The following is an 8394-nucleotide window of genomic DNA, read 5'->3' as shown; positions in this document are numbered from 1 at the left end:
TACAGCTAAAAAAATAAATTTGTAAGATATTGTAGGATTCTACTTTACCATGGGAAATATGGCTGTAATGGGAAGAAAGCATTGCCATTAAAAGGCATTTGTTAATTATTCCCCAATAAAACTGGAAAAAAAATATACATCTGTATATAAAGTAGCTTTTAATAATGATGTAAGAATGGAGAATGGAGTGGACTCCAAACATTCTCCTTTATAAAGTCATGGGGGAGGGTGGCGCCTCCCTGGCTCAGGCAGTGGAGCATGTGGGTCTTTGATCTCAGGGTTGTACATTCAAGCCCCATGTTGGGTGTAGAGATCACTTAAAAATAAAATCTTTAAAAAAAAGTCAGGGCACCTGGGTGGCTCAGTGATTGAGGGTTTGCCTTTAGCTCAGGGCATAATCCCCGGGGGTCCTAGGTCCAGGGATCAAGTCCCACATCGGGCTCCCTGCAGGGAGCCTGCTTCTTCCTCTGCCTGTGTCTCTGCCTCTCTCTCTGTGTCACTCATGAATAAAATAGATAAAATCTTACAAAAAAAAGAAAGAAAAGAAAAGAAGTCAAGGGTGCCTGGGTGGCTCAGTCAATTAAGTGACTGCATTCGGCTCAGGTCATGATCTCATGGTCCCGGGATGGAGCCCCAGGTCAGATCTGGCTCCCTGCTCAGAAGGGTGTCTGCTTCTCCATCTCTTTCTGCCCCTCCCCTCACTTATCCTTTCTCTCTCTCTCTCTCTCTGTCCCTCAAATAAATAAATAAAATCTTACCAGAAAATAAAAGTGATAGAACCAGCCACTATTGTTATTTGTAACCTCCCTCCCAAGAAAAGGAAAGTGCTGAGGCATGCAGAATGAGCCCTTCAGTTCAAAATGTTAGGCCTTGGTCATGCATTTCAGGTAAAACACTGAACTGTTATGTTTAAAAAGATCGAGGCACTTAGGAGGATGGTTGGGGAGGATGGTGTGGGGGGTACTTCCTACAACTTGCTTGGGAATTATGGTGGGGGAGGGGGACCCCTCCACTCATTCACTAGAAAGGAATGTTGAGATAAACGTATATTCTGCAGAGTAGTTTACTGGAATGGAATGTTCTTGAGGTTGACTGCATTTTTAGGACAATTTTAAGAATCCTCAAAATACTTAAATTGCATTTTGTTTGCAGTTCTCCATTTTGGTCTGGAACAAATTCTTGCTATACATCATTTGCAGGTGAGCAATAATTAGGCTTAGAAATTTTTAAGGAAATTAAAAACTAATTATCTTAAAATCAACTAATCCACATCTTCTAGAACTAGCTCCTTCAACACAAGTGGAAGAATATCAACTAAACTGTTAGCAGCTCTTTACATAAAAAAGTAGACCCAGGGGCAGCCCGGGTGGCTCAGCGGTTTAGCGCCTGCCTTTGGCCCAGGGCGTGATCCTGGAGTCCTGGGATGGAGTCCCACGTCGGGCTCCTTGCATGGAGCCTGCTTCTCCCTCTGCCTATGTCTCTGCCCCTCTCTCTCTGTGTCTCTCATGAATAAATAAATAAAATCTTTTTAAAAAATTAGACCCAGAATCTTTAACGTGAAAAAAAATGGACCAGGATGAAATGATATTCTATGGTTTTATTCTCAGATCAAAATATTTCTGAACATAAAACACGGTTATTCTGGACTCAAGTTTGTGCTATTCTCTGGGAAATACGTAATGACCTGCCCTGCCTAAATTTCCTGTTCGTTATCAACGTCTCACCTTGTGAAAAAGGCATGGTCACAGAAGGGCTGGGTTAGGGGGATGTAAGATCCTCAACTGTGTGCGTCTGCTAGGTGCTTTCATTTACTCTCCCATCCCAGCAGACGTGTGTCCCATTTTTATAAATGAGGAAATTGAGCCCCAAAGAAATTAAATAACCTTTCCGAGGTTATCCAGCCAAATAAGAGACAGCCGGGATTCAAATCCCCATGTGGCTCACTCAAAAAGCAATGCTCTTTCTACTCCCCCAGGGATGTTACACACCTACCATGCACCTATGACCAGCCCTGGGCGATTGACAAGTCCTGTATTGTTGTAATTGACAAGCCTTTGATTCAGCAAAAGAAGTACAAGGCACGGCTTTTCTTGCTCACCTGACCTACTTTTCTGTGTTTGGTTTCAGACCCAGGTTTGTCCAAATTATATTAGATGGGGGGAAAAAGAGATTTTCCCAAATGTGCAAACATTTCTACAGGCTAGAAGCGATTACTGGGGCAGAGGTGCCTGGAGCAGGGAAGGGAAAGCTTTTTCACCTGGTAACCTATTTGTTCTGCTATCGAGGCAATTAACTTAAATCCGTTCTACCGCCTAATATAATTGCAGTGATCCTGAAACAAGCACATCAGAATCTCCTAGAGGACTTGATTTAACAAGACTTTCAGCCTGGCAGAGTGTCTGATTCAGTCCCAAGACTTTTTCATCAGTCTGGAGTCAGGCCCAAGAATTTGCATTTCTAACAGATTGTCAAATGAGATGATGATGATACCAGGAGCCACATATTTTTTAAAGATTTTTTTTTATTTATTTGAGAGAGCATGAGCAGGGGGGAGAGGAAGAAACAGACTCCCCGCTGAGCAGGGAACCCAATGCAAGGCCCCATCCCAGGACCTTGGGATCATGACCCAAGCTGAAGGCAGACCCTTAACCAACTGAGCCACCCAGGCACCCTCAGGAGCCACGTTTTGAGAACCACAGCAATACTGTATTATTTCTACTCTATTACTGTCCTTTCTTAGTTCTACTTGCTTCTCAGAAATGCGATGACCAGGAGAGCTCATAAGGGTCAGACAGGGACCTGTGACATTTCTAGCATTCTTCTTTGAAGCAAAGTGCTCCCTAATGAGATATGTGCACCGTACACATTGGTACAGGAGCTCTTAGAAGAAAGAAGTGAGCTTCATTCTAAACCTCTCTCTTCTTATTCGAAATGGCCCTACAACCTGTGAGCATAGAAAGGAATGAAGCCAAAGTAAACAAATATCCTAAGTAGTTTTGGGGGAGGCCACTTCGCTTCCTCCTTTGTTAAAGAGGCAGGGATTCCGATGAGGCAACAAAATGGCATTAGGTAGTTGGCTAAAGCCACACAACCACCTAGCTGTAGGTACACAGCCCCCATTTCCTCAGCCAGGGCCCTCCTGCTACCATCACACTACCTGGGAAATGCTTCCAAGCTGTTAGTAGTTTCAATGTATTTCTATAATTTTTTGTCAGCAAAAGAAATGGAACTAAAGAATCATCTTTGCAGTTAGGTAGTGATGCCTATAAGCAGATAAGGGTGGGAGAGAACCAGGAGCCTGCATGATACAGTGTCTGGGGGAACCATGGAGAGCCCAGGACACTATGAGTTCAAGATCCCTCCCACAGACCCTCCACCCCATGTAGCATGTGTGGCCTAAGTCTTCCTGGGGAAAGGCACAGCGGGCCACAGAAGCTGAAAATGCAGAAGGGAGGAAAGAAAAGAAATGCAGATGACACCCAAGTGGATGTTTCATGTCTAAAACAGAGCATGTCTGAATAAGATGTATATATTCATAACATTGTAGAAAGATCAGTGTCTTTATTCTGAGTTTATCAAAATCTTCAAGGAGACAGCCATCATTAGCAGTCACGATGTTGCCTCTGGTGGACAGTCTTATTAAAATTTCTCTTCTAGGGATCACTGGGTGGCTCAGCAGTTTAGCACCTGCCTTTGGCCTGGGGTGTGATCCTGGAGACCCGGGATGGAGTCCCATGTTGGGCTCCCTGCATGGAGCCTGCTTCTCCCCCACCTCTGTCTCTGCCTCTCTCATGGATATTTTTTCAAAAATTTCTCTTCTAATGACTAATATGAATGCATCACGATGCATTTTGCTTTCTAGTTTCTAAAAGCACATTCGCAACAGGAAAGACTCGTGAAGCATGTAGTTCTATGTTCTGAAATGACTCTGCTGTGACAAGTAACTAAAGCCTCGTCTCGCTCAGTCACCCAACCAAAGTTTGTGTTGAGCTTTTAAGACACATTGCAGGATCCGTGTAGGTTATTTCCCCCTCTGGGTCTCCAAGGACAGAGAACAGAAGAGCCATTGCTGTCTCATTGTTCTCAACTCTTTTGACACATATCCAGCTACCAATCCTGCTTTTGCCCTTCGATAACTCATTGACCTCACTGAACATTGCCCAAACTAACCACTGTCTCCTGGCCCCCGCCTAGGTCAGGGTTTGGCTCCATATGCAGGCTGGTAACCCAGAAGCTTCCTCCTTCAACCCACTGAGTTCCCATGACAGATAATAAGGCGTCGCCCTGTTGATTCTACCTCCCATTCTCTTGAGCTCATGCAAGGCTTGGCAGCCAAATGGCCATGACTTTAATATCACGTGTTACAGTGAAGCTGCTTTTTTAAGGTTTGAGAGAGTGTACACGAGCAAGGTGGGGAGCAGAAGGAGAGGGAGAAGCAGACTCCCTGCTGAGCAGGGAGCCTGACTTGGGGCTCCTGAGATCATGACCTGAGCCGAAGGCAGATGCTTAACCGACTGAGCCCTCCAGGTGCCCCTGAAGCTGCTCTTACGAGGTTAATGTAATACTTCTTGTGTTAGAATTTTTAATGTCAACAAGCAATGGAAGCATATGCAGAGTTATGAGATCACTCACTCATAACTGGAGGTATGGCACTGTCACAATGTCTTTTATAGTTAGATATCAAAAAAGTAGGGTTGATTTCTAAGCCAGCATCAAAAGAAGTCATGACTATCTTCACCACCATGCCATCCCAAGTCCTGGTCACCTTAGCCAAAACCATAAAGGTTAAAAAGAACAATAGCAACAAAAAACCTTAAGTGACTTAAAAGCTGGTGATCTAAACCTCAGCTTTCTCCTGTGGGTTAAGACCAGATCCCCAGCTCACTTCCAGTGACACAGGCTGGCGATGGTAAGGAATTTAGCGGGGAGGAGAAATCTGCGTTTACACAAGACTGTGCCAGGATGTCTAACAAATCCAATCCCAGAATCAAATTAGAAATGAATAGGCAGGTAGACTTGAAGTTACAGACACGGGTTGGGTGCTTGGTTCCCATCCTCTCACCACCTGGAGCCCTTGGGGGTGGGGCCCATTTCCTTTATGGTAGAGTTGGGGAAGGGGTTTCTAACTCTGGTTCTAGTTACTGGTTGGGATTTCAGGGGAGGTAAGTGGGACTACCCAAAAGCTGTATTTTGGGGAGTTGGAGGTCAGCCAGAGGCTTAATGAGATTCTAACTAAAGGGGCCCTTGGCCCCAAACAGTTATGAATCGCTGATAGCATCTTGTGCATTTACACACATCCCCGATACATTCCAAACTCCCACGATGATTTGTGGAAAATGTTGCAAAGGACGGGTAAGTAATTAAAAGTAGAAGTTAAATTGTGTGATGAGTATCAGGACAGTATTGAGAAAAGCAATCAAAATTGAATTAAGGTGAAATTACAGAAAGAAAATCCATGGTATTTAATTGCATTGCATTTTATTTAGATAAATGAAAATTCACCCCCAAACAGAACTAGGAATCAAATATTGTCTCAGATTAAAAAGAAATGGCTAGGCTTGAAGCTTACTGAAAGCTAAAATTTCCAGCCCTTGACTATTTGTAGCTCCAAACACCAAAGTAAAATATTGGAACACAGTATTTGTAACAGAGAGAGGCAACTTATGTGTACCATTAGCAAAATAACCTGAGGGGGAGCATTTGGTATTCCTCGATTACAAGAAGAGGTGAGAAGTTTACAAGTCTTGCATTGCTTTCTATTGTACATGGCTCTACAGTAATGCCAAAAATAGCAAAATATAGGCACTTGTTCGAACTTTTGCAGTTTACACTTGGCTATTATGTATTAACAGCAGCTTTAGAATTATACTACAGTATTCTATTTCATGCTACTGTTAATTGCATTCCTCTGGTTAATAAAAGTTGCTCAACAGACATTGGTATAGAGCTCGTACAGAAGGAACCCAGGGCACATCCAGGTAGGAGTATGAAAAGCACAGTCACGAAGCAACGACTGCTGGAAATTCACTTGCAATGGCCAGGATAACTTGGCCACATGTGGTCAGAGAACAGAAAATACAGAGTGGAATGGCAGGATGGGGTTTAAACAAACAAAAAACAAAACACAAAAACAAAACAAAAAATTTCATCTATCACTTGACTATATGAATCTGTAATCTCTTCAAGGCAAAGCCTCCTTGGGCCATAGAGACGAAGTAGGTGTTTGGACCTGTCAGGAGCCCCTTAGACATTCCTCTCATCTCTACTATCTCCTGGTTGGTCTTCGAAAATTGACACCAGCACTTGGATTAATTTTTAAGTCTCCAGTTGGTAAAAGATACTTAGATCAGGGTTGTGTTTTTTTTTTTTTTAATTTGGGGATTTTAAAGCTTAATAAGCTTGGATGACTGTTACATATGAGAGTAACTCCTAAAGGGTTATTAAACATTTTCCAACTACAAGGCCATACACTGTTATCATGAGATGTCTAATATTGCCATTTTACTTGATTGTCAGGTTTGTTGATATAACATCAACTACTTTCTGATTTTAACAGCCTATTTTCCTTCTGCTAAACTAGTGTTTCTAGAACATCTAGGATGCTTTAAAATCATTAGCTAGCAGGTGAAATTTGGGTTTGCTCACCAGAGTTCTACGTTTCAGTGCAATTTAAGAAACCTTTCTTTATGTGCCACGCCATTTCTACATGTGAAAAAGTGGAACTCTATAGAGTACACAGGCGACTGTGGCAATTTGACAAAACTTTTTACATCTTAGCATGAATCATAAATCATTGACATTTTAAAAAAATTCTAAAAGCACCTGTTAGGTAAGGCATTTTTATCATTAAGCCTTCTTAAGATTTCTTTCTAGACATCTTTCATTGTTTAAGACCGAAACTAATAAAAGAAAATTGACCTTTTCAGGAAGACGCACCACCAGATGGTGGCACTGTGTCAGTACTGTCAGTCTCAAAGCCCTTGGTTTATTTTAGCTGATGCCTCTCTGCTAGGAGTTCCTCGGCACATGACCTCAAACTGGTATCAAGTGGTGACATCATGTGGCAACTACACCAGAAACTTCTACTTTACCTGCTTTTAGCACTCAGGAGACACGCCCCAGGCTTCCTAGTATCTAATAAAACCAGCAAATCTAAGTGAAGCAAATATTTTATTTAAATCAGTTGTCAAATCACAGTTTATCCAAATGAACATAATGCAACATTGTCCTTAAAAGAGTGGGCACAAATATGGCACAGATACAATCCAGTACCTATCAAAATACCATTTGTCAAGAACCTGACTGACTTCATGCTGCGTGTGAGTGTGGTCCAGCATAGAAGAGTAGAATCAAAAACTTAAAAAACAGCCAAATTGTTTTCTTGATAAGATGAAAAACATTTCTCACTGCTTTGCCTCAGGATTTAAGCACACTCATCTGTCCAAACCACCACAATCCAGAGAAAAGGCTTAAAAGTTAATCTGCTACTGAAAAAAACTCCCTTCCAACCCCCACTGAGCTAGAAAGAAAAATTTCACAGTAACAATGGAACATTCTGTATGTTCCCCCCCAAAAAAAGCTTATTTTTAGCACACTGTGCATAATAGGAGAGTGACCAATTTTAGAGCGATATGAAACACAGACCTACTCCTTAGTGGATTTTAAAGTACAAACTATAGCTTCTGATCAGGAATGTTGTCTCCAGGAAGCTGTTTTCACAGGTTACAGCTGAGGCTTAGAGCTTCCCAAGGCTTGACCACGGCTGCATGCCCCCGCCACGTGCTGTGTGATACAAAACTGCACATTTCCTTAATTGTTAAGAAAAAAAAAATATACAATAGATACAGGAAGGGTTACTTAAAACATACATATAAATACATAAAGGATGATACTCCAGTTTGAGAAGCAGAACTAGGTTTGGCCAACTCCAGTTCCAGGTTAAGAATTTAGGACCTTAAATCAGAAACATTATAATAAGGGTATCAAGGGAAAGTAATGGGGTGGCCCTGCGAAGAGGAAACGTTAAATGGCTCTAGCTCCCGATGCAGCCTCAGGGTTGTCAGGGTGCTCCAGAAAGGAGGTCAGTCGAGGGGCCTGTTTTTCGGTTCTGAGTCTGAAACACTGGTCTCGAGTCTCGTCAGCAGCGTCCATTTCCTCCTACCACTCGTCTTCACATTCCGGTCTTGCAGACACTCAGGGTGGACCTGTAGGAGGAAGCAAGAATCAAAATTTGATCAAGTCTCCTCTCCTCTTCGTTCACTCCAGGAGCAGCAGAAGCCCTGACAGAGGAGTGCAGCCCCTGGGAAAGTGAGTGGGTCAGGGCCCACGGCAGGTCAGGCTGGGCGCTCCCCAAACCCGCAGCTGTGGCTCCCCAGCACCAACATCCAGGCGCAT

The 8394-nt window shown here is 42.9% G+C and overlaps 1 protein-coding gene across 3 annotated transcripts in view; it reads right to left on the bottom strand.

Moving 5' to 3' along the window:
* Positions 1 to 6303: 6303 nt before the first annotated feature.
* AKAP12 (A-kinase anchoring protein 12) overlaps positions 6304 to 8394 on the bottom strand; it is a 96755-nt gene continuing 94664 nt past the window's right edge. For all 3 annotated transcript variants that reach the window (XM_072827844.1, XM_072827836.1, XM_072827835.1), the window contains one exon: positions 6304 to 8204. The gene's annotated coding sequence lies outside the window, so the exon portion shown is untranslated. The remainder of the gene's footprint in view (positions 8205 to 8394) is intronic.

The sequence above is a fragment of the Canis lupus genome, chromosome 1 (genome assembly GCF_048164855.1).
Source record: "Canis lupus baileyi chromosome 1, mCanLup2.hap1, whole genome shotgun sequence".
Taxonomy (NCBI): Eukaryota; Metazoa; Chordata; class Mammalia; order Carnivora; family Canidae; genus Canis; species Canis lupus.
The sequence above is the reverse complement of the archived record's forward strand: the minus strand, read 5'-3'. Positions and strand labels throughout refer to the sequence as shown.